The 26,148-nt window shown below is 42.5% G+C and overlaps 2 long non-coding RNA genes across 5 annotated transcripts; one reads left to right on the plus strand and one right to left on the minus strand.

Annotated features, from left to right (window-relative positions):
* Nucleotides 1-356: 356 nt before the first annotated feature.
* Nucleotides 357-22,392, minus strand: LOC145421326 (uncharacterized). 4 transcript variants are annotated; one of them, XR_013902664.1, is made up of 8 exons: nucleotides 22,125-22,270; nucleotides 21,383-21,456; nucleotides 3,379-3,468; nucleotides 1,754-1,836; nucleotides 1,513-1,602; nucleotides 1,007-1,063; nucleotides 779-863; nucleotides 357-569 (listed from the first exon to the last, which is right to left on the minus strand). It is a non-coding gene; the product is annotated as an uncharacterized LOC145421326 (long non-coding RNA). The 4 variants fall into 4 exon arrangements; XR_013902665.1 differs by lacking the exon at nucleotides 21,383-21,456 and having other exon boundaries at nucleotides 22,125-22,392; XR_013902662.1 differs by lacking the exon at nucleotides 22,125-22,270 and having other exon boundaries at nucleotides 21,383-21,810.
* Nucleotides 21,178-26,046, plus strand: LOC145421327 (uncharacterized). Its single transcript, XR_013902666.1, has 2 exons — nucleotides 21,178-21,307; nucleotides 21,805-26,046. It is a non-coding gene; the product is annotated as an uncharacterized LOC145421327 (long non-coding RNA).
* Nucleotides 26,047-26,148: the final 102 nt, after the last annotated feature.

Consider the following 26,148-nt stretch of genomic DNA (forward strand, 5'->3'; position numbering starts at 1 on the left):
AACAAACACATCGTATTAAAAAATGAACACAAAGTAGAAATGTAAAACTCGAAATACAAAAAAAAAAAAAAGTAAAAAACAAACAAACAAAAAAAACAACAAAACATCGACAAACCAAATTTTACACAGTATAAAAAAATTAAAAGCTACCGAATCATCAAGTATTAAAACAATTCACACATGATATTCAGTTTGTTTTCGATATATGTTTAGTTATATTAGCTTTAAACAGTGCATTTTCACTCAGTGTTGATATCCCAGATCAATAATCTCAATCAACTGAGTTGAAATTCAGAAAGTCATAATAAAGCAGTCCATAATGCAGTTGTAGGATATGATATATTCAATATAACCAATTATCATAAATATATTTATTATTTAGCATGCTTAAATAATGGCCATCACTGCTGGAAGCATCAGAACTAGCAAAGACATCGGAAGTGGTCTGGAGGCTCTGTGAGGGTGGTGCAGTTGCCTGCTTTTGCCTCTGCACCTTAGTTCACTACCGAGGTGTCTCTGTTTCGATTCAGCTGGCACAAGATGGCTCTACACAACACGAGGGACTACATCTACAGGAAAGTGAAACAAAGATTGATTATTTTACTTCCTGTTCATCTTCTGTTGTTTCTTGACTTGCTTTGAGTCCTCTTGCAATTTTAGAAAGAGACTGAGGAGGGCAGAAAAGCCAAAGAAAACAGACACTTGCTCGCCTCTGGTTTCTTTAAACTCCATTTTTCTGGTCTTTTATGCTAAATTAGTAGATTGCGACTGTACTTACCCACAATAATAAAAATCCCAGTAACGTGCCCAAAAAAAATCTTAAATCCATGCATGAGGATTTCAACAAGGTACGTAAGGCATCCCTGAAACAGGAAAGGCTTAATAGGATACATATTTTCTAAAGATGAAACAAACAATTTGCATCTCAGTTGCATCAGATGACACCATAACAGCTTATAGAGTTTGCAAAGGTTCCTGGAAAAACTGATGAGAATGTCTTTAATACCTGTTCATAAATCATAACAGTCTGATTTTCCTCCCAGCTGCCTCCAAGAGTTTCCACCTAGAAAACATAATCATTTTAAGAAAAAAAAAAGAATGACAAGCAGGGATAACAGAGACCAGAGTAATGTTTAAAAATTTATTTGTAATTTTAAAAAAATCTGAATAATTTTGGTGTATGTGGAGAGCAAATTTGCAAATTTATCCCAGTTAACTGCCGTATTATCAAAAACAGATTGCATGTAATTGCCAACTTGATGCCATTCAATCACAAAGTGATGCCAGGCCGACTCTGCCTTGTTTCGACTCATTAAAATTGTTTTGAAGTTGGCAGCTGATACAGGAGGTCACTGAACTCGTCCCCATCTTCGAAGCAACATTTCAACATTCAAGTGTTTTTAAATCAATTGGTCCTCCATAATGAATGAACACTACTAATAATGACAGCCTTATATCAACAGGTTCTATTACAGAAGAACACAGTGTAGGCATGTTAGCTTTCACACTTACACACAGATTAGTGGACTCTTTGGCACAAAGGCAGGATTTTGGGATGTTGGACTTCCAGTCCTGGTAGCCCTGAAGTCTACAACACTCCAACTGAGATGGAAGTCAAAGGAGAACATAAGAATACTTAGAGACAACTGCAAAACAACCACTTCCTAATTACCTCAAATTGGCTACAGGTATTAGTGTGATTGCAAAAACATGGACATCCTGACTCGCAACCTCAAACTACGAGGTTTCTTACATCTGTCTGTAAATTGTCGAGCAACTCTTTGCTGCTTTCCGTCAGCGGCAAAAGCCTCAGGTATTCCTTCTTCAGCTCTTCAACTAGCAGCACAACAAAAACAAAGTAATATTAAAAATATTATTACAAACAATACTGTGTCTTCTAAAACACATTTTGGATTAAACTAAACAAACACACAAAAAAACCCCCCCAAAAAAACCCCCCCACAGAAACTCCACATTTTAAAGTCAACTCGGTGATACCTCAGGGTGGGAAGCCAGTCCTAAGAATAATAGAATGATAACCATCAACAAGACGATACTCTCTAAAAATCACTCCAACTGCATACTGTCACACACTGTCACAATTTTTTCTTGGTTCACCTATTTTGGGATATTTACACGTTTTATTTGTAGGTTAATAATTGCTTAATTCTTTGTTTTGTTATTTATCTTTGTAAGTCAGCCAGGAAGAACTGCAAGGTCATTAACTTTAAGTAAAGGGACTGGTATAGGACCAGCATGCACTGGGGTGGGCTTATGGTTTTTGTTTTTTTTACCAGATTTGCAAGAATCCCTTTTAAGTTTGCAACTGCCAGAAGAACAAGTGAAAATGCAAACTGCATATTTTCAGTCCAAGGTGACAGTATTCTGTTTTTATAGACAATCCCACGTAACAGACAGGTCTGGCCCGGCTCTAGTGTGAAGCCAGACACTGCTGGCTGACTGGCATGGTAAGGGGTATGTCAACCAGATGTGGGCCAGGTCTGGCAATGATGGCACTGTTTATGTGATGGCATGCCACATCTGGCCCGATTGTGGTTTGGCTTATGCGTCCCAGATCTGTCGTCTAACCGGCATGAATGTGTTTTCTAGCAGTATCAAGTTACTAAAGTTACTATTTGTACTGGATGTCACAAATCCTCACATCCTGTGAGGTCAGATACAGATTCAATAAGATTTTTCTATTTTATTCTCAGTTTCCAGGAATTTCAATTTGTTGCTAAAAAAAAAAAGTGTTTTGGTTTTGTCTCCATAGGACTCATTTATTTCACATGAAATATATTAAAATGGTATTAAAACACTGTCATCATGTCAGTTTGCTGATAAATGCAAAGATTAATAAGCCATCAGAAACTCAGGGCATGCATTTGAGTATTGGTATGTCACATATTTAGACTGCTGGGGTTGTAGATGTGATTTTAGCGACATGCCTTGGAGGTGTTTTACTCTATAATCTGCTATTAAAGACGTAACTAATATTAACCGTGTTTTGTAGAATGATTTCTAACATTTAATGTTGTTAAGGCATTTTGCTAGAGTTGTAATTTTTCAGTCATGAGTGAAACGCTTAAGTTATCTTCAAACAATGTATTTAGCCTTTTATCTTGAAAATGTATTTCTACCTCCATAGAACAGCATATTACATTTTAACGTTCCCTAAAGTAACATGCTGGGACTGTAAGGGGGGATTTAGCTTTCATAGCAGGCTTCATGATCATGCAATTGCACCCAAAAAAATTTTTCATTCCAGGATCAATACAGTTAGAAGAGACCTGATCAGAAAATTGTAATTAAGAAAAGGTAATGCCACTTCCATGTTTAAAGAATATATTGTTATGGATTAACTCTAATCAGTACTACCTTCTTATTCTGTGTTTACTTCATGTTCTGTTAGGTCTGGGCTTCCCGGTGATCGTCATTCCCTGGATGGGGCTTCGGGAGATGAACTCCCTTAAAAGAAGGAGAAGCCTGTCAGGTTCTGTGACCCACCTGGCAACTCCAGCCATCTCCTACATCTACAACTGCTTGAGGAGCCAGGAACCTCTCCTGTGGGGCCAGTCCATGCAGCAGGACGCAGAGAGCATCAGTGAGTGGAAACTTATGACGGCAGAAACAAATTAAAGACAGTTAATGTCTCCATTATGCTCCTGTTTCTCTGGTTCGCTCTTGTTTTTATCACTTGAGAAATATTGCTAAACTGAGTCCCATTGTATTATGCTCTGAATTGGAAATTGTTACACATGCATTTGTTTCATCTCATTTGCACTATTGTAATTGTTTGTTCACTTGTTTATGTAAGGCCCCCTTGGAACATCTGCTGGGTTGTTCAGAATGCTGCTGCAAGGTCTCTGACCAAGTCTTCTAACTACTCGCATGTCACGCACCTGCTGATGCAGCTGTACTAGCTCCCCATTAAATTCAGAGTCCACTTTAAGATTATGACTTTGACATTCGGGGCTCTGCATGGACAAGCGCCAAAATCAACATCAGAGATAGTTTACATCCGTACATCCCTAGCAGGTCCCTGGGGTCATGTGATCAGTTCTTGCAGGTTGTCCATAAAACTAAGCTGAAAACGAAAGGTGACAGAGCTTTTGTAACTGTGGCCCCAGAGCCTGACACTCTCCCTCTTTGAGTTTGAGATCTGTGGACTCAGGGGTATTTTTTGTTTTTTACTATCTTAAATGGATTTTAGTTTTTTCTAACAAGCTTTTTAAGAGTATTTTAAACTATTCTGTAAATTCTTGGAAAGTGGTCTTTTTTGGGGGGGACCTCTGCTACTACCAGAGGTTGTCTGCACCACACCAGGGCCTGTGCTGCTAGCATAAACCAACTGAGCCTCAACCAGGGCCTGTGCTGTTTTCTGAGGCCATCTCACTGCACCGGGGCCTGTGCTGCCAGCTGGATCCATCGGCACCATCCCAGGACCTGTGCTGCTGGCTGAGGCCATCTGCACCGCACCAGGGCCTAGCTGGACCCATAGGCACCACACCAGGGCCTGTTCTGCTAGCATAAACCAACTGAGCCTCACCAGGGCCTGCACTGCCGGCTGGACCCATATGCACCACACCAGGGCCTGTGCTGCTAAACCAACTGAGCCTCACCAGGGCCTGTGCTGCCAGCTGGACCCATAGGCACCACATCAGGGCCTGTGCTGCTAGCATAAACCAACTGAGCCTCACCAGGGCCTGTACTGCTGGCTGGGGCCATCTGCACCACCCCAGGGCCCTTGCTGCCGGCTGAACAAACTGCATCTGTGTTGCTAGTGCAAGACATCAGCACCACACCAAGGCCTGTGCTGCTCGAAAAGCTTATCTGCAATACATCGGGCGCTGTGCTGTTGATTGAAGCCTTCTACACCACATTGGTGAATGTGCTAGCAGAAGCCCTCTGCTAGCAAGCCACCAGGACCCGAACTTTTGGCTGGAGCCTTACTTGCCATCCTAGGTTTGTGCAGCCTATTTAATTCAGCATCAACAATCATTGTGTTTTGGATAATGGCTTTTTTAATAACTTTACTTTGCTTATGAAGGATATAAAAAAAACAACAACAGCAATAGAATAATATTAAACACAAAGTGAACCCGTCTTCCTTCATTAAATAGGTTCTTTTAGATGTTAAGGAGGAATTGACTTAACCAGGCTGGCGGAGAATGAAGACAACCGGACACCTGCAGCAGATGGGGGAATCAGTGAACTTTTATTGAGACAGAGACAACCTCTCAAAAACAGCTCACATCAAGAGATTCCTAATATTTTCTGTGAGGATGGGTATATATTCTCTAAAACCTAAGGAGGGGGTTGTGAGGAAAGTGCTGCATTAGCAGAAAAACAACTCCATAAAAGGAAAGCGGCCTTGAGTGTTCTAGTCTCTTCGCTTGCAGATATCTTTCGCCTGCAGGATGAGGCGATCGCTTCTTATCGCTCTCAAGGCCAAAGTCGTGAGCACACAGTTGCACAGTAACTTTAAAGCTGTGAGCACATTTTTATTACACAGTTGCACAGTAACTTTAAAGCTGAACAATATTTAAAGCTGAATAATGTTTGATCAGATTATATTTTCTTCAAATCCCCCTTTTGACCCATCTTAAATGGGTCAACACACAAAAATAAGTAACATTCAAAGGAACACAGAGACGTGTCGAAGCCTGGCTCGAAAAACTCCTCGGGTCTTATCATTTGTATTTATCTGTCATTGCAGATGAGGAGAAAAGAGTCCAGGCACCACCCTGCCCAGGGGTCGGCTGCAAGCAGTCTCGGTTCCCGATGAAAGCAGTAACAGCTGTCCTGCACACACGGATACAACGAGTTAGTGCAACCAGGGTAGTGACACAAAATCAACAGTTCCTGTAACTCAGCAACCAAAAAGCATAAGTAATGATAAAAATGTGGAGAGTACAGAGTATACTATAAAAATGAGAGATATAAACGTGAAAATGTGAAAGAATAAATCAACTGTAAAATAAACTCAGAACGGTAACTGCTAAGGACATTCAAAAGTGAATATGGTAAAATGTGAGGAAGGGGTGTGGAATAAAACAATTCATATCCAGTGGTGGGAGTACATATTCGCTCAGGCTTAAGTCCGGAGACCCTGAGAACATCGCTTAACCCTCACAACCCGACCAGACACAGTTCAACCAGATATATCCTTCAATAGGAGTTGGGTGAGGGAAACAATTAATAACAAACCTAATACAAAACACCACAGAGAAACAACCATTCTAGAAGCATTTAAACAAGAGAAAGACGATAATGTTCGTCACCCTCACGATCAGAGTTTTCATCATCCGTTGGCGAGGAGGTGGGAAGTTGACTAGCCAATAAAGGCATCTGCCGGGCGAGATCCTTATCCTCAGGAGTGAAAGCTGTAACAATCAGTCTCTGGAAGAGGGATCGAATGCATGGAATACAACAGCAACCGCAGGTGACTAGGATAGCAACAAAAACTGAGATGGAAACTAGGATGGAAGCTACAAGGGCCTTATATTTGCCAAACATGTTAAGCCAAGAGTCCCACATGGCAGTATCAACGCCCGAGTGTTCCTTCATTTTAACAGTAAGAGCTGTGAGACCAGTAATAGCTTTAGTGAGGGAACCATCAGGAGCTGTGTTATTGGGGATATAGGTACAGCACTCCTGACCAAAAAGGCTGCAGACTCCGCCTTTTTCTGCGAGGAGAAAATCCGTTGCGACCCTGTTTTGGAAAGCCATTAGGGAAGTGGCAGATAACTGTGCATGCACAGCTTCAAAACCATCTCGAGTGTAATTAGCCAACAGTTGCACATTAAAGTGAATGTAGTTAATTCTGTCTACATTCGCATTTATTTCAACCATCCAAAGTATCGAGGCCCATCCTGCTTTAACCTGGTCTCGCAGTTTATATTCATCGGGGACCCCACGGGGTATACCTACAGCATCAATATAGGTTGGATTATGAGCTGAACCTGGGATTAGAGAACGTTTAGAGCGGCGTTCAGAGGAGGATGGGAGGCTAACTTCGTGTACTTCTATAGAGAGATCCACTGGAGTGACTAAAACAGGTAAAATAAGAGTTATGAGAGCGCAAAGACCTGACGCATCCCGAGGGAAACCATCATATAACTTGTTATTGCCACACCACCACCACAAATCAGCCCTAGCCGTAGGTCGGAAGTTTGGTTTCATAACAGTCATCTCAGTGCACCAAGAAGAGTTCAAGCTACCTAGTTTTACTGCATTGCCAGTCAGGTTAATACAAGTGAAATTGTTCACAGCTACATCTGAAGAAAAGAAAGGTGGTTTATTAGAGACTGAGCGTTGAGTTTTAGGAAAGTGATTTTCCAGATATGAGCAATGACCTCGTTTTGTATTGTTCATAAGATGCAGGAGGCATGCACTATTGACTGGCGCCGGTACAACTCGTAAAGTGGGGCGGGCTCCCATACATACTATGCAGTCGGAAGCCGTCGTGTCAGCAGCTTGTTCAGCTAGTAGTAACCAGTTGTTTGTTGCTCCAGAAATACCGGTTAGAATTTGGAAGAGGTCATCTTTAGACATTTTATTTGTGTCTACAATGCGTATTCGGCCATTTCTCCCCCCGTTTGTATATGTCACCGGAGGGCCATTAAAGGTGGGATTATCATCTTTAACTACAGAGCTTGGAACTGCAGCAACGCTAGGGCATATTTCCATTTGCCAATACAGGGCGGTGCGATCAGTCCAAGGGGCAATTATAAATTGTTGACAGGAGGTCAAGGCCAGATCCTTTAGGGTAAAAATTAAGCCTGAAAGATCCGGTTTTTTTGCTATTCTGAGCATATTTTGGTTTCTCCAGTGCAAAGCCTGACCCCTAGAGTACTTTGACCAATCCAGGTCCGTTTCTGACACTAAACTGGACCACTTCCACTGATGCCAACCTCCCAGGGTTATATACCACACTGAGGAGGAGAGATGTACTGCCAGGTTAAAAAGATCCCCCCCTTGGTCTTTGGTGACGGGAGTGACTGGGAAGCTAGCGAAATCTATTTCAACTACCCAACTTTTATTGTTGGGGACACAAAGAGTAATCATTCTAGTCGTGCTTGGGGTACAGGAGGTAACCGTGTCTCGTTTCTTTCTAACTGGATCGGGCGTGGGCAAAACTGGAGAGGAAGTGGTGGGCAAGACCCTAGGGGCTACATTTGTCAGATTGGGACTTTCAGAAAGGGGCGAAGCTTTTGAACTTGAAGGTGTCAGAAGTGTCGGGGGCCCTTCACAGATCAGGATTATGCCAATGGGAATGAGACCCAGGGCCAGGAAGGAAACAAAGACGCAACATCTTTGCCTGCCTGTCATTTCAGGGGGAAAGGGCCAAGACATGTTTACTTAGCTTGGATGTCGTCCAATAGAGGATGATGGGGCAGAGAAAGGTGGTCCAGTTTCCCCCACCTCGCCAAGGGCGTGTTCTAGGAGTTAAAGAGCAACAAAAAGTATCAGTGACACAACTTTAAATGAGCTTTCAGCGGTTAAAACTATTGCAATGTAAAATGTAAATCTTAAAAACTCAAGCCAATATAAAAGCAAAGTCATAAAAGATGTTAAAAATAAAAAAATAAAAATGTTTAGTTCAGTGTGAAGAACACCCCCTTTTGTAACCAGCCGGCTTGTAGGTTGAGCTTTGGCTCCCTCAAGTGGTTGGTGATGCTGTTGCAGCTCCTTCTGACAGGTCCTTCTGCACCTCTCTCAAGGTTCTTCCTGGTTCGGTGGCAGCAGCGCACTGTGTGTAATGAAACCAGGTGTCACCTTTACCTTCGAGCCTGACAGCGTGGGAGGTCCGCTCTGTTATGCGGTAAGGGCCTGTCCAGCGAGGCTCAGCCCACTTTCTCTTTGTGACTTTCAGGAGGACGTAGTCCATTCCAGGTGTAGCCGCCTCTTTTAGCTCTTGCTGGTTTCTTTCAGCGACCTGTGAGGAATACTGGGCAACAAAACTGCGGAGCATGTTATAATATGTCCTCGGATCGAGGTCTGAATCAGCTTCATCCGACATTAACAGGCGAGAGGAGGGGCCAGGAAAAGGCCTGCCATGCTCCAACTCAAATGGAGTGTAACCAGAGGTTTGATTTACTGAGCATCTTATGGACATTAATGCAAGAGGCAATGCTTTAACCCAATCTAATTTGGTCTGTGCACAGATTTTAGCCAATTTAGTTTTTAGAGTTTGATTCATCCTTTCCACTTTCCCCTGGGACTGGGGGTGGTAAACTGAGCCAAACTTATGTTTCAAACCTAATGCGGCTTCAACCCTCTGCAGATCGTGGTTCCTGAAATGTGAACCATTGTCCGACCTTATGACCTCGGGAAACCCATGCTGTGGTATATAATGATTAATCAGACACTTCACCACAGTTCTACTGTTTTCACTTGCTGTCGGCCAGGCTTCTGGCCAACCTGAAAATGCATCCACAGCCACCAGCAGGTACCTGTAACTACCTACTCTGTCCACCATGTCTGTGTAATCAATGATTATTTCTTTCCCTGGGCAAAGTGGGATGGGGAAGTACCCTGCTATTGGCTTGAAGGCGGGCTTGATTCCAAATTGGTTGCACTCCTTACAGGTTTTAACCATGTATTTTGTCATGTCTTTTAAATAAGGGTGCCACCAGACGGCTAAATTTCTCATCATTTGTGCAGGTCCCACATGCCCCACTCCATGTGCCTCTTCCATTGCTGTCTGTCTGACCCCTGGCGGTAGAATGGGCCTTCCATCTGGGCCACGCCAGACGTCTGTGTTTGTGGCCCCTCTTGTTACCCATAATGATTTTTCCTGGGGGCTGGCTTTGTCCTGTAACTCTCTGATTGTGGCTAGGCCTAGTTGTATGGGTGGTCTTTCTGGAGGGGGTGTGGCTTCTGGGTCCATTACCATAATCAGGGAGGGTAAGTAACCAGCTGTCTGCTTAGCTACTAAGTCGGCCTGTTTGTTACCTAATGCCACTAAATCCAATCCGGCACTGTGTCCTTTGCATTTTACCACTGCCACCTTAACAGGTAACAACAGTGCTTCCGCTAATTCCCTCATTTCCATCTCATGTTTAATAGGCTTTCCGCTGGCTGTCAAAAAACCAGCTCTTAGCCACTGCTTGAGCTCCACATGCACTGCTCCCACAGCATAAGCTGAATCACTGTATATATTCACTTTCTGTCCCTTTCCCATCCTTAAGGCTTCAATCACCGCTCTCAGTTCAGCTCTCTGTGCAGACTGTTGTCCTGTCAACTGCTCTGCCTTCACTGTTTTCCATCTCATGTCTGTCTGTTCCACTATTGCCCATGCAGCCTTCAACATTCCACTTTCAGTTCTGAAACAACATCCATCTGTGAACCAATCTTTTTCTGCATCCATTAGAGGTTCTGCCTGCAAATCTGGCCTGATTTTCTCCTGTACCTGCACAACCTCTTCACACATATGTGGTTCCCCTGATCCCATGTGATCAGCCATGTTTATGCCTTCATGTGAGTAGGTGATGTGTGGTGCTTCCAAAATGGTACTGAGGCGTCTCTGCCTGAGTGACGTGAGTGTGAAGGCCTGTGAAGAGACGTAGGCCACCACACTGTGTGATGTCAAAATTTTTAGTGGGTGGTTCATCACTATGTGTGCTGTTTTCTGAATGATTTTTGCAAGTCCAGAAACGTGTTGTGTGCACGGTGGGTGGCGTTTTTCAGTGTTGTCAAGCATTACGCTTACATATGTCAACACTTTTCTCTCTCCCCCTTTTTTCTGGAACAGGATACCATTAATATGGGTTCCAGTTCCAGAAACATCAAGATGAAAAGGCAAAGCATAATCTGGCACAGCAAGGTCAGAGGCGACAGAAAGCTGTTGTTTTAACTTTATAAACGCCTGTTCTGTTTCTGTAGTCCATGAGAGGGGAGCGGAGAGGTTTCTCATGCCTTGTTCATTTACCAAAGCGCGCAAAGGGGAAGTAAGGCCAACATAGTCTGGGACATAGGTCCTGCTGTAACCAGTCAGGCCCAAAAATGACAACATGTCTTTTACAGTTAGAGGTTTTGGATGGTGCAAAATGGAGTTCCTGTGTTCTGGGGACAAGGAAATACCGGACTGTGAGACCATGCGGCCTAGAAAAGAAACCTGTTTTCTTGCAATCTGTAGTTTGGTTTTGCTCACTTTAAAACCTGTGTTGGCCAGGTGTTGAAGTACCACTCTGGTGGCCTCCAAACAGATGTCAGCCGTGGGGGCAGACAGCAAAATGTCATCCACATATTGTATTAACATACAGTCAGATGGTAGTGGGCAGGTTTGTAAAAGTTCTTTCAAACACTGATTAAACAGTCCTGGGGAGAGGGCAAATCCCTGTGGTAAGCGAGTGTAACGCCATTGTCGGCCTCTAAATGTAAATGAGAAAATGTCACGCAGTGACTCACGAAGTGGGAGGCAGAAAAAGGCATTAGCCAAGTCAATGCAGGTGAACCAGGCATGAGATGGTGGGAGGTTGGTCAAGGCAACATAAGGATTAGGCACAGGCAAAGTAGGAGTGCCAAGTAAGGCATTAATCCTTCTCAAATCATGTGCCATTCTGAACTTCCCCGTGCCTTTTTTCTCAACGGGTAGGATGGGCGTGTTCCACTTAGAGCAGGAGGGCTCCAGGACACCGGCAGTGACCAAACCAGAAATTGTTTCTGCAATCCCAGCCTCAGCCTCCGGTTTGTGTGGGTACTGAGGCTGCCACAAAGGGGTAGCAGATGACAGTTGAAAAGAGACTGGCTCCACATCAACTAAACCTACATCTGTGGGTCCAAGGGACCACAAACAATCTGGAAGAGAGTCGAGTAAAGGCGCAGCATCACAGTGGTCTGTGTGTTCTCTGCCATGTGACCCGCTGACCACTCTATGTTGCAGTGTTGAGGAATTAAAGCAATCATTTAAAATTTGGTATGTGTTGGTAGATGGAGAAAACAAAACCTGTGGGAGTTTTGTAGGTGTCCAGTCAGTGGCCGCAAGGGAACGTTTAACCATTCCACCCAGCTCCTTAGCCTGGTGTCCAGGATGTAAGGCCAGTGACACATGGGGAGCTGCCTCATCAGACATCATGTACCACTGTAATTGATCTGTTGTAAAAGTAACCGCTGCTGCCACTCCCTCCGGTGCCGCAAAAATGCATGACATGTTCAAAGACCAAGCCCGCCCCTCACACTGCTCTTGGAACATGTGCTGGTACCAGGTGGTGTCACGCCTGTCATAAAACAGTGTAACATGAGGTGGGTCAGGGGGAGGGACATAAGGATGCAGGAGTGAGAGCCACGGCCGCCATTGCTGAAAAGCAGTCCAAACTCCTGGTTCAGCAGGTGTTTCAACTTCCAATAATGCCCAGTAGATGTCAGCAGAGTCCGCTAAACAGGAGGAGGGTTGCAGCAGAAACTGACCACCTCCCTCTGGCCCATTAGAACAGGGAAGCACAACACCAGTAGGGAGAGTCACAGTTAGGCCTTGTGAAGAGCAGAGTATTGTGGCTCCTAATTTAATCAACAAGTCTCTTCCCAGTAAATTCACAGGCGCCTGTTTTGAACAAACATAGCTGTGTAACAAAGTCTGATCTCCAACCGTTGTGGGGAGAGGCACGGTGTAAGGCAGAGTTTTAGGTTCCCCAGATATGCCCACCACTGTAGTCACTCTGTCAGTAAGTCTTTCACGAGCAACATCCTTAATGGTGGAGTACGTAGCTCCAGTGTCCACTAAAAAGCTGCTTCTTCTTTTATCTACAGTTACGGACAGCATAGGGTCCGCCGTTGTCCCTTCACTGTCCTGGGCAGTCTGTGGGGTGTCCTATAGCTGGGGACCACCCTCGTAGTACTCCCACCCCATCACAGGCATCTGTGGGGCCGGGGGCACTTCAACTAAAGCACCACGAGGTCCACCTCTGTGGCCATGTTGCTGATAGGGCCCACCACGGGCTCCCCTGCCTCTTCCAGCAGCCGGGTTCAAAGGGCACGCTTTAGCCCAGTGTCCAGGTTGTCCACACCGGAAACAAACATACATCTGGCCTCCCCTACCACCTCTCATCTGACCTCTTCCCCTGAAACCACCTCTGTTTCCTCCAAATGGGGAACCTCTCTGCCCATAAGGGGCCGGTGAGTGATAAGCACCATACTGGGGGGGCTGTGGATCAGCTGGCCACGGGTTCGGATACAAATCAGGGGCAACTGGACCAGGAGGGGGAGCCGCAGCGGCCACAAGCTGCTTTTTAGGCTTGTCACCTTTTCCACCCAGGTCGTTTTTCGCTTTCTGCAGCTGAACCTTCAACAGTTGCAACTGTAAATCTTCGACGCTCTCCGCTTTATCATCAGACTTAATCTGCACTTTGTTAAGATTAAAAATCAAATGTTTCTTCCAGATTGCAAAGTCACAGTCCTGCAAATCAGGATTATCCTCCATTTTCTGGCTTACTGACTCCGGAATGCCCCTCAGCACCGCCCTTCTAAACCACATGCTCTGTGAACAAGTCCTACTGGGGTGATGACCTGTATGGTTCACCCAGTCTTCAACAGCCTGATTTAGATAATGGGTGGGATTTTGCTTTTCCTCCCATTTAAATTTCTGTAAGGTGCCTTGATTTTTGGGTGGGAATTGTTTGCGCAGGGCCGGTCCAATAAACCTCAAGGCCTGCATTAGTGGCACCTCGTTCTCATGCGTGGTAGTACCCGCATTTTGTTCCAGATCCGCTGCCTGAGATCGGGATGTGCACCTAGTTATAATAGCTCTAAAATCTCCCAGTGCGAGGTCCTGTCCAGCTGTGTATTTATCCAAACCAGCTAACCAGGCATTCCCTCCCTCCATTATGTCAGGGAGTTTGTCCACTAGGGCCTGGACATCTCCGAATGAATAAGGTTGATACACTGGTCTACGTTGCGCTTTAGTCTGGACCAGGGGAAACATGCCTGGAGGCTGAGGCACAGGGCCCTTAGATCTAGTCTGATATCCTAAACTGTGAGGGGTAGAGGGGGGTGTATTGTTAAGGTCACTGAGTTCATCATCAGTATCCTCAGTTTTTCCCCCGCCTGGTGGGGTAGCAGTGTCAGCAAAAACGTGGGCTAAACTCATCTGTGTTTCCGGATCCTGACGGCCCACCAAAGACATGTTAACTGTGACATTTGGTGAAGTGCCAGGCTCAGTTTTTGCAGTAGCGGTCAGATCTCCTTTAACAGCGACGGGAGTGCTGGCAAATGGGTTGGACCGGGAAAGAGGGGCTGACGCAACACGATTATTCACCTGGACCACTGACCTACGTTCATTTAAGCAGCTGCGTAATGCTGCTTCTAGATCAGTTAATTGTTGTTCAGTGGGTTCCTGTCTGTTCATTCGAACCGCAAATGGTGCGCTCGCAAATGGGTCAGTTAGGCCCTCAGATCCGGTTCCAGAACAATGGGAGATGGAAGAGGGGGCTCTACTACTAGCTGAGGGTGTCGCCGACAGAGAGGAGCTTCCTGGGCAAAAATGCTTGGTATCTATGGGAGTTGGAGCTACGGGCGGTTCTTCTCCAATAGTCATTATTCCACCAGAGATATTAAGTACCGGATATATGCCTGCCGAGGGAGGAGTCTGGACTGAGGCAGAATAGGGAGGTGGCTGAGACCTATTTTTCTTCATGTGTGGTTTTGCAGTTTCCCATAAACACACCCAGTGATTAAATTTAGCTTTGCGGCCTGCGTGCTTATCTGCTTCCTTTCTGTGTCTCACCCCGCTTATCACACCTGCACCTGCTGCTGCTGAGTTGGCTTCTTCCTCTTTCTCTTTTGCCTGCATAGCCTTATTCTGCCAAATTATTCCCCAATTACCACTACTCCCCTCATTCTTTCCCTTTTCTTTCATTAACCTTTCAGCTGTTTTCCTCAATGACTCTTTCTGCTTTTTTGCTTCTTTAGGCTGGTGTGTGGAGTTGATGACTGTCTCAACACATGTTAATTGTTCTCCCAATGTGCTAAGAATAACACCGGGACCCCAACCATCATCATTAGTTTGTCGATCTAATTCTCCATCCATTTTTCTGTCAATGGAGGAGTGTTCTTTTATTGATTTTAAAGGAGAATTTGGGCCAGCTGGGTTTCTGCCTCTGTTAGGCACTAATCAGCTGGGGCGCTGCTTTAAAGGTGAGTCAGCACTGAAATATCCCTTCAGGTGTTACCAAGCTTCTACCAAACCGGAGTCTGGCGGGTAACCTTGCCTAGAGCTTCCTGATAGGGGTGCTAGTTGGTTGTCACCTTGTTCACACGTCTCATTCACACTTCATACATTACCTGCAGTCACTCATTACCCTCCTTATGTATGTAATAAATGTGTAAAAAAAAATTCTATGTGTGGTGTATTATTTTAACCAAAAGAGGAACCTAGTTCCTTTAATTGTGTAATCTGTGAACACGGAGAACCAAACTGTCCTGCCCAGTGTTCCACAGCAAGCATTCAGCGTGTATTTATGTGTGTCCAATATCAAACAGAACATCAAAACCTTTAAAACACTAAAATCATCGGGGTTTTAAGAAGAGATCCGTTTTCTCCTATTGATCAAAGGGACCTCTCCTTTTGGACTCCAACCAGTACTTCTCTTTTTTAAGTTTTAGAGGATCTTTTCTAATAAAGTCCTCTGGGCCTTCCTAACCCTTCTGTAGTTTAGAGAATATTACTAAAAAATATTCTCAAGGCCTTTAACCTTTTAATTTGTTTAGAAAGGCGTTACTAATAAACCCTTTCAAGGTCCCAGACCTGCTGAGGTATTTATCCGACACCGGAGAGCGACCCGTCGGCCGCAACCGTGGTCAGACCTCAGTTCACTCTTATCTTTATTCACTTATTCACTTATTTCTTATTCACTTATCTCTTATTCACTTGTCTGATTCTCAGCAAGCCTTAAGTAAGCCAGACAATTTTGGTTATGAATTACTAGGAGTTTGGACACTAAGTATTTTTATAATGTTCAATATAGCAGAAATAAAAGGTCTGCTTACCTTGTTTTTGTGTGCACACAGCTTTTGTCCAAACTCCGTTCACTCAGACCACGGCTGATGTCCTCCCCCCCGTTCCAGTTTGGCCTGGAGCGGATCCTGTTCCGTGACGCCAATTGAAGGATATAAAAAAAACAACAACAGCAATAGAATAATATTAAACACAAAGTGAACCCGTCTTCCTTCATTAAATAGGTTCTTTTAGATGTTAAGGAGGAATTGACTTAACCAGGCTGGCGGAGAATGAAGACAACCGGACACCTGCAGCAGATGGGGGAATCAGTGAACTTTTATTGAGACAGAGACAACCTCTCAAAAACAGCTCACATCAAGAGATTCCTAATATTTTCTGTGAGGATGGGTATATATTCTCTAAAACCTAAGGAGGGGGTTGTGAGGAAAGTGCTGCATTAGCAGAAAAACAACTCCATAAAAGGAAAGCGGCCTTGAGTGTTCTAGTCTCTTCGCTTGCAGATATCTTTCGCCTGCAGGATGAGGCGATCGCTTCTTATCGCTCTCAAGGCCAAAGTCGTGAGCACACAGTTGCACAGTAACTTTAAAGCTGTGAGCACATTTTTATTACACAGTTGCACAGTAACTTTAAAGCTGAACAATATTTAAAGCTGAATAATGTTTGATCAGATTATATTTTCTTCACTTACTGGCCGTGGGGGACTTTTGGACACTCAATTTTTCTAAGATGAGAACATTTAACAGTGACCCCATTCTGCGTGACATGGTTCCCAGATCTACATGCGTCACTGCTGCTATACATCCTGTACAATTTCCAATGTATTTGGAACAGGACATTAATCATTTTGAACTACAGAAAGATTTACCTCATCTTCAAAACCTTCTTGCTTTGTACAATTACAAAATTAGTTACGAAAAATCCTGCTTTGTGTCAACATTTCACATGTCAAAATCAATAAGTACAAAGCAGAGACTTCTGATCGTCTTACTACTGCTCTTATCTGGTAATGTGCAACCTAACCCAGGCCCTGAGCTGCAATGTAGCCAGACACCATCTGAATTTAAATCCTCACCTGGGCTGAAGATAGTTCATCTTAATGTGCGCAGTTTGTTACCCAAGATGGATATGATCAAGATCTGGGTTCAATCAACAGATGCAGATATTGTCCTCATTTCTGAAACTTGGTTGTCTAAATATATATCTGATGAACATGTTAGCATGGCTGGCTACAATATCTATCGCACCGATAGGTTTAAGAAAGGTGGTGGTGTTGCTGCTTATGTTAAGTCAAAATTTGATGCTACAATAGTTCTATCAGAATCAATTTGCAAACAATTGGAATTTTTGGCTCTGAATGTGAATGTTGCAAAGGGTCTTTGCATAACAGTTGCTTGTTGCTATCGACCCCCTTCTGCCTCCACAGAAGCTCTGCGTTCTTTAAACCTTTTGCTGTCCAGACTAAATTATGGGGAGCTTGTTCTAGCTGGTGACTTTAACTGGGATTGGCTCAAAACTGTTTCAGATGATTTTAAATCTTTTTGTGATTCTATCAGTCTTACCCAGCTGGTCAATTTACCCACTCGGCCGAATCTCAAAAGCCCCGAAAAGTCTACCTTGATTGACTTGATTTTGACAAATGTTCCTCATAAATTTTCATCTTTGGGTGTCTTTTGTAACGACTTAAGTGACCACTGTGTTGTTGATGCTATTAGAAATACTAAAGTGGCCAAGTCACAACATCGTATTATTTTTAAAAGAACTCTTAAACATTTTAATGAGCAAGCATTTTATCATGATTTGTCAAATTATGACTGGAAGAAAATAGGATTGATCCCTGATGTAGAATTAGCGTGGGCATTCTTTAAGGATGGGTTTATGCAAATTGTGAATAAACATGCTCCATTAAGAAGATATAGGATAAAAGGTCGTGAAAACCCCTGGTTCTCCCAAGAGCTGGCAGATATCATTCATGAGCGTAACCTGGCTTGGGCCAAAGCGAGGAAAACAGGCTACCCCAGTGATTGGCTTCTTTTCAGACAACTAAGAAACAGATGTACTTCCTCTATTAAGAAAGCTAAAACAGAATATTATCTGTCTGTCACCACTGAGAACCTAAATAATCCACAGAAGTTCTGGAAAATCATTAAGTCTCTTTCAGTGAGTAAAAGCTCCCACGCTCTACCCACCTATGTTTTTAAGGATTCTGTTCCTGTTTATGATAGGAAGGAGATTATGAATTGTTTTAACAAGCACTTTATATCTTCTGGCTCTTTGTTTGACTCTCTGAACCCAGTCTCTGTAAAATCTGGCACAAACCTTCCGGTGTACACTGGTCAGCCATTTAACTTTGTTCCTTTCTCTGTGCAGGAGGTCTGTAAAGCTCTTAAACTGTTAGATCCTAGAAAATCTCCAGGGCCAGACTTACTAGATCCTTACTTCTTGAAACTGGCAGCTGATTTTGTAGCAGAGCCTCTCACAACACTTTTCAACCTCACACTGGACATGAATAAAATTCCCTCAGTATGGAAATCAGCTTTTGTTGTTCCTCTATTAAAAGGGGGCGACCCAGCAGTGTTAACTAATTACAGACCAATATCTAATCTATCTGTGCTGGCTAAAGTTCTTGAAGCTCTTGTGTGTGAGCAGTTAAAGGAGTTTTTGCACATCAATGCCATTTTATCTGAATATCAATCAGGCTTTAGGAAGAATCACAGTACTATCACAGCTGCAATTAGAGTGGTAAATGATATTACTATTGCACTTGATAAAAAAACAACACTGTGCATCCCTTTTTATTGATTTGTCAAAAGCATTTGACACTGTTGATCATTGTATTTTAAAACTTAGACTCTTCCAGTCAGGACTCTGAGAGAGCAGTGGCATGGTTCTCAAACTACCTCAGTAACAGGACTCAGTGCATTAAATCTGACGGTCTATGTTCTGACTTTGTTACAGTGCACAGCGGAGTGCCACAGGGTTCTGTATTAGGTCCCCTTCTATTTATCATTTACGTAAACAATCTTAGTCTACATGTGCCAGATGCAAACTTGCACTTCTATGCTGATGATACAGTTATTTACAGCTGTGGTTCAACTCTTGTCCAAGCCATCGACTCCTTGCAGAAAGCCTTTTCTGCTGTCCAGCACTCATTACATCAGCTTAAACTTGTTCTCAACGCAGACAAAACAAAGCTCATGTTGTTTTCTAAATCAAGGAGACGAGCCCAAACAATCCCATCAGTAACCACTCTTGAAGGTAATAAAATAGAGTTGGTTCACACCTATAAATATCTGGGAATCTTAATTGATGACTCGCTTACCTTCAAACCACATGTAGAGAATCTTGTGAAAAACCTGAAGTTAAAACTGAGATTTTATTTTCAAAATAAGTTGTGTTTCTCTTTTAATACAAAGAAGCGGCTTGTTGCTGCAACATTCTTGCCTGTGCTGGATTATGGTGATATTCTATATATGAATGCTTCTGCTCAATGTCTTCGAATGGTTGATTCTGTGTATCATGCTTGTCTGAGGTTCATCACTAACTGTAAATTTCAGACTCACCACTGTGAGTTATACTCTCAGGTAGGATGGCCTGCTTTGGTAAGTCGGAGGAACTCTCATTTATACAGTTTTATATATAAGGCGATACTTGGGTTGCTGCCTTCTTATATATGTTCCCTGCTTGTAATGAAACATGCTGGTCGGTATTCTCTTCGTCCGCATGGTTACTTGTTGCTTTCTGTTCCATTTGCCCGAACTGAACTTGGTAAAAGAGCTTTTGTCCATTTAGCACCCTCGGCCTGGAACAAACTGCAGAAGGAATGGAAAATGACTGAATTCATTTCATTAAGTGATTTTAAATCTAAACTACGAATCCTTGAGGCCAAGTCCATAACATGCAACTGTTTCAATTAGATTGATTGTCATTTTAACTGACTTTTTATTTTATTTGAATTTTATTGAATTTTATTTTTATTTTATTTGTATTCTTTCACTTATTGTTGCATGTGTGTTGTTGCTGCCTGTGTTTGAGTAATTTCTGTAACTGTGAGACATCTGCTGCTGCCTATCTTGGCCAGGTCTCCCTTGAAAAAGAGGTTTTTAATCTCAATGGGATCTTCCTGGTTAAATAAAGGTTAATAAATAAATAAAAATAAAACAGCTAAAAACTCATTTTTTTTTTAAACTTGCTTTTGGTTCAGTTTTGTTTTATCTTTTCTAAAGCACTTTGTGATTTTTATCTCGAAAGGTTCTATACAAATATAATTTCACTTACTTACTTAAATCTCCATTAGCTGATATAAGAGCTGACTGACAGGCTGTTGGGCAAATTGTTGACTTGATAAATAAATGTCACCCTTATAAACAACAGCAACAGGTAAACCTTTCTATCCATTACAACAGAATTGTCTTCTTTTCAGTTTGTCAATTAAAGGAAGCATTTTGTCATTACTTGACTTCATTGCACAGACACTAGGTGGCACTAACACCTAACACTTTCTCAAGAAATTAAAGTCACCATAATATACATTGTAAACTTGTCAAGGGCATTGCTGTGTCAATATTATGTTATAATGTAAGCAGTAGGCGTAGGACCTTTGTCACTTTGTGCTCGTATTCTATTTTCAAATTCACACCAGTTCTTTTTCCTGTTTATATGTATGTTTATGGACAGTTTAAAGTTTATAAGGCACGCCTGACTGTAACAGTAATACAGCAACCCTGCAAAATTAGGCAGAGGTGCACCTCTGTCCTTATGATCACATGCATTGTCTCCTACTGTCACCACATTACACAACCATAAGTCAGTTTTTTTTTGTGTGTGTGTTCGTTCTCAGGTAAAACAGTGAGTGAGACAGACCGTGGAGCTGTCTCAGTGGCCGTTGAAGGAGTCTTAGAGCTTCTGGAGGCTTTTAATATAAGATCAACACAGGTTCCAAAAGCGATCTCTCGCCATTTTGATGAGCCTGCAATGTCAAGTGAGCACATTTGAAGACCTAATTCAATTGATTTATGTTTACGTTATGACTGTTTGCAGCCACATGAATAGTTAATGATGTACTATGGTTGTTGTGTCTCTTTGTGTCATGTATATTGTGCCTGTACTCAGGAAGGTATGTATTTTTATGGTCTTAAAAAGTCTGATAATGAGCTAAACATTACCCAGAGACAAGTATGTATTTTCTAATTAGCAATTTTTTTTAAAATGTATTTTTGTTTAACAGCCAAATCTTCCTACAGAGGGAGAATCCACCTGTGATGTCATGAGGGATGACGACAAGAACGAAGACTCTCACCAGGAAGCATGGACTGTGTTTGAGAGGATGTTTTCTCATTTGTATCATCTAAGGTGGTTGTTTTTGTTATTGGAGTGTTGTGATTCCACTGGTGATTATACTACAGATACCAAATTAGGATTACTTACCAGCACATATGCTGTGATTTAGTTAAATAACTATGTCGCCATCAATTCAAAAGTGGTCGCATTCCGCTGTAACACTGTAGTATTGGGGAAAAAAACTTAAAGTGAGTAAAGTCTCTTACATAATTTCCCCGGGGATTAATAAACTACATTGATTCTAATAATGATGATGGCTGTAAAAAAAAGAAAAAGAAAAAACTAACAACAACAACAAAAAACAAAAATGCAAATAACAGCCAAATCTTTCTAATTGTGGAGGAAGAAATTGACAAATTACAAAATAATCCAGCCCAGTTATTAAAAAGTCCATGCTTGGTGACATGAACTAATTTGCCAGGACAAAAACCACACTTTGGTGAAGTGTAGCTTGTTTTTTGTTCATTCTGCTGACCCCCTGAAATCTTTTGGTTTCTGTTATGTTGTAGCTCGGAAGTGTTCAAAGCTCTGGGCTTTGACCCTCACACCAGTCACTGCGTTCAGCCAGAGGGAGGTCCTCCACCACCACAGGAAGTCTTGGCCTGTTTGCAAAATCTGTCCATCATGCCAGTTAAAAAAATACCACAGGACATTTCACTCATCTTTCATTTCAGGTTTGCATAAGACCCCTTCCTGATCATTCTTTGGATTATAGCTGTGCCTCTTATAGAGAAATGTATGCATCACAGTCACCATTTCACAAATCTTATTTGTACATCTGGATCTGTGTCCTTCAGTAAACTCCACAGAGGAGTTTGATCTTGCTTACCTTTGCCTCAACAAGTAGCTTTTTGAAGGAGTCCTTTAAACCACCACCCGTCTCCTTCTTGTGTGCATGCGTTTTATGTTCTCATTGCTCTCAGGCTCCAGAGGTGAACCTCTGTCTGCATTTGTCAGAACTATGTTCCAAAGTACTATGGTGCCTGAGAGCAATGAAAGCATAAAGGACTGGTTTAAAGGACTCCTACAAATTGCCTAATAACAATCACCTGCTGAGGCGTGGGTGTGTCCTGAGGTGGGCTATCAGCTGGTCACGGGACCTATTTAAAGGGAAGCTGCAGAGCAATGGAGGAGGCCCCAGATATGATGAGAAGGAATGTGTAGAAGTGAGGTATCTGATAGGTTGTGTAATGTGGTGACAATAGGAGACAATGCATGTGATCATAAGGACAGAGGTGCACCTCTGCCTAATTTTGGAGTAGTGTATCTCCACTGTTGTTTACTGGGTGCAGTCGTGTTGGGGGAGGGCTATTAGCCAGGACAGCTCCCCGGATGATGGTTTTGGCCCATATCGGTCTGCTTACAGGATGATGGGAGGCTTCTCCTCGTCCACCAGGGACAAGGCTGCCGTGGTCCCGCTCTGAAGAGAAAGTGCTTCCCGGTTGTCAAACATTATCTAGTCTTGTAGATGGTCTGACAGCTGAGAATAATGATGAGTCAATAACAACAGTGTGCTCTCATCTTATGCATGTGAGTTTGTCATTATAGTTTTATTTGTAAGAAAATGATGAACTTCACAATGTGTACCTAATCAAAGAACATTTCATAAGTCAGTTTAATTTCATTGCCCTATGAGAGCTGGGATAAACATATCCTGACAGTTACAGTTGAGCACACTTCAGTTAAATCTTGAAACAGTAGAGACAGATAGAAATAGATTCACCTTTGCATAGACAAAAGCAGATACCGCCTGTGTTCAGTCCATCATATTAAAAAGGAAACTATAACATGCTCCATGTCATCTTGCATCCACGTCTAAATTGTTGACAAGCAGCCCGGTGTTGTTGTTCTGACTGTATTTAAAACAGGGCTGTGCTGTCCAGCTTCAAAAGCTGGTATCTCTTGGTGGCGGTATTGGCTATATTAATTATTGTTAATTATAATTATTATATTCTTAGAGTTTTCTCTTTCTCTTATATTTAAAATAACCACACTACGGATGGATACTGTGAGAAGGAACATTTATGTGGATGACTGTTTAAAATCTGTTGCTTCACAAGAAGAGGCAGTGCGCATGCTGCAGAGGCTGATATCTGCATTAAAGGAGGAGCTTTCAAAATGGATCAGCAACAGTCACACAGTGCACATCTCAATCCCAAAGGAAAGAAGAGCAAAGGAAATCAAGGGTCTGGATTTGGATCAATTTCCAATTGAGAGAGCACTGGGTTAGTTCAAGTTCAGAAACTCTCCGCAGGATCGTCCACCAAGTAGAAGGGGCATTTTGTCTGTGATCGGCTCACTGCATGATCCTTTGGGAATTTTGTCTGCTTTCAGTATGCCAGCTAAACTGTTGCTACAAGAACTTTTGTTGACAAAATTTGAAGTGGGACGAAGTTATTCCCCACTCTCCCTCTAAGCGGGGGCGTGATTGGGTGGAGGAGCTCCAGCTGATTCAGTGGAATGCTTTCTTAAACCAAGTTCCACTGGAAGACCAGATAAAGCACAACTTCATCATTTTTCTGATGCAAGTCCAGATGGTTATGGGATAGTGTCATATTTAAAACTGGAAAAGAATAACATCTCAAATGCTGCCTTTAACCTGGGAAAAGCTAGAGTTGCTTCTTTTAAGCAAACTACAATTTCCAGGCTGGAATTGACAGCTTCAGTTCTTGCAGTTTGAGTGAACTAACTTCTGCAAAAAGAGTTGCAGGAAAAGTTTGAAAAATCTGTTTTTTGAACTGATAGCACAACAGTACTGAAATACATCTCCAAGGAAGCCAGAAGATTTAATACCTTAGCTGCAAATAGAATTTATGTTGTTCAAGAAGCAACAGATGTGAATAAGTGGAGATATGTTTCCTCTAAGGAGAACCATGCAGACGACGCATCCAGAGGCATGAAAGCTGAGGATTTTCTCAAATGTAGGAGATGAATAAATAGGCCAGAAGTCAGAGGAATGGCCTAAAATGGATGTGGATCACAGTGCAATTCCTACAAATGACCCAGAGGTCACAAAGGACCTGACAGTGAGCATTTTTTGTGAAGGAATCACAAGATGCTACAAACTGTCTGATTCATTACTTCTCATCTTGGACAAAACTTCAAATCTCAGTAGCCTGGTTTTAAAGCTGAAAGAGACCTTGGTGTTGCTGGGACAAAAGAGGAAAGAGTTTGTTGTTGCAGATCTGAATGAAAATGATCTGGAAAGTCAAAAGAAAGAAATGGAAACAAGAATGGGAAAATCTGACTCAAGAAGATTTGGCCAAAGCAGAACAAGCTGTTATTCAGCATGCACAACAACAGAAATGTAAAACTGAAATGGCTTTAATAAGCAATGGCCTCAAAGCAGGTTCCAAGGGGAAGTTCTCCCTTCAAGCTCGACCCAGCATTGGATGCAGGGGAATAAATGTGTTAACATTGATTTTACGGCATTTCCGTCAAAACTTGGCACATGTAGGAAGAGCGTACATCCTGTCAAAACTAAGACAAAAAGACTGGATAGTAAATGCAAATTCGGCTGCCAAGAAAATAATCTCTTGTTGTATCATGTGTACACGCAACAAAGAAAAGTTTGTTGAACAAAAGATGGCGCAGAGAGAGTCCTGCCAGACACGGCTCCGTTCACAAATGTTGGAGTGGTCTATAAGGACAAAGTCTCTTTAAAAGGTATGGGGTTCTTATTCTTTGTTTGACCAGTCGTGCAGTACATCTGGAAATTGCATAAACACTCAGTAAAGACTGCTGTACAAATGCTGTCTGGAGGTTCATCTATAGACAAGGCCCAGTTTCGTCCATCAGATCTGATAATGCTAAAAATTTTGTTGGTGCAAATTGAGAGCTGAAAGAGAGCTTGGCTGAGCTGAACTATGCTAAAATTCAAAACGCTTTTATTCAGGATGGCATCAAATGGGACGTTAATGTCCCGGCAGCATCTCACCAAAGTGATGTGTGGGAGCGTCTCATTCGTTCCATAAGGAGTATTTTAGTCTCAGTTCTCAAAAAACAAGCTTTGGAAGATGAAGGCCTCCAAACAGTCCTCTGTGAAGCTGAAGCTATATTGAACGACAGAGCCTTTACCAGAGTTTGCAGTGACTCAATGATCTTGAAGCACTCGCACCCAATTATTTGTTGCTGCTGTAAAACAAACCAATTTTGCCACCAGGAGTGTTTGATCAATGTGATCTTCATGCTAGGAAAAGGTGGAAATGGGTACAGTACATGGCAAAGCTGTTCTGGAAAAGATGGCTTTCTAAAGACATACCTCTGATGCAAGAAAGACAAAAATAGCAGGGGACTAAAAGATGTCTTATACCTGGACATATTGTCTTGATTGCAGATGCTACAGAGACCTGTGTTTTGGAAAGGCCAGTGGCAACACTTCTTTTGCTACTGGAAGCATCCTCTTGAAGAAGTAACATCATCAATGAAGATTAAGGACATGCCGGAGGGAATAGCTCCTTTTTTAAAGAATTTTGAAGTAACTGTGATTGTATGCACAATTAGGGGCCAGAGTGTTGGAGCCATTTATTCTTTATTTTTATTATTTTGAAATTTGTTTATCTTTGTAAGTCAGCCAGGATGAACTGTAGGGCCATTTTCTGTAAGTACTAGGACTAGTATAGGACCAGCATGCACTGGGGTGGGCCTATTTTATTTATTTATTTTTTACGAGAGCAGAAGCAACAGGAAAGAGTAAAAACTGATTTTTGTTTATTGCTTGCCAAACTCAATAAATTAACCATAAAACGCAACGTTCAAGTTTTGGACATTGGACTTTTTTTTTTGCTTGTGTGTAAAATATCACCACAGTGCAGCAGTGGCTTGTGAATTTTAAATTGTTGAATGTTTGTTTG

The sequence above is a fragment of the Astatotilapia calliptera genome, chromosome 17 (genome assembly GCF_964374335.1).
Source record: "Astatotilapia calliptera chromosome 17, fAstCal68.1, whole genome shotgun sequence".
NCBI classification, from domain to species: Eukaryota; Metazoa; Chordata; class Actinopteri; order Cichliformes; family Cichlidae; genus Astatotilapia; species Astatotilapia calliptera.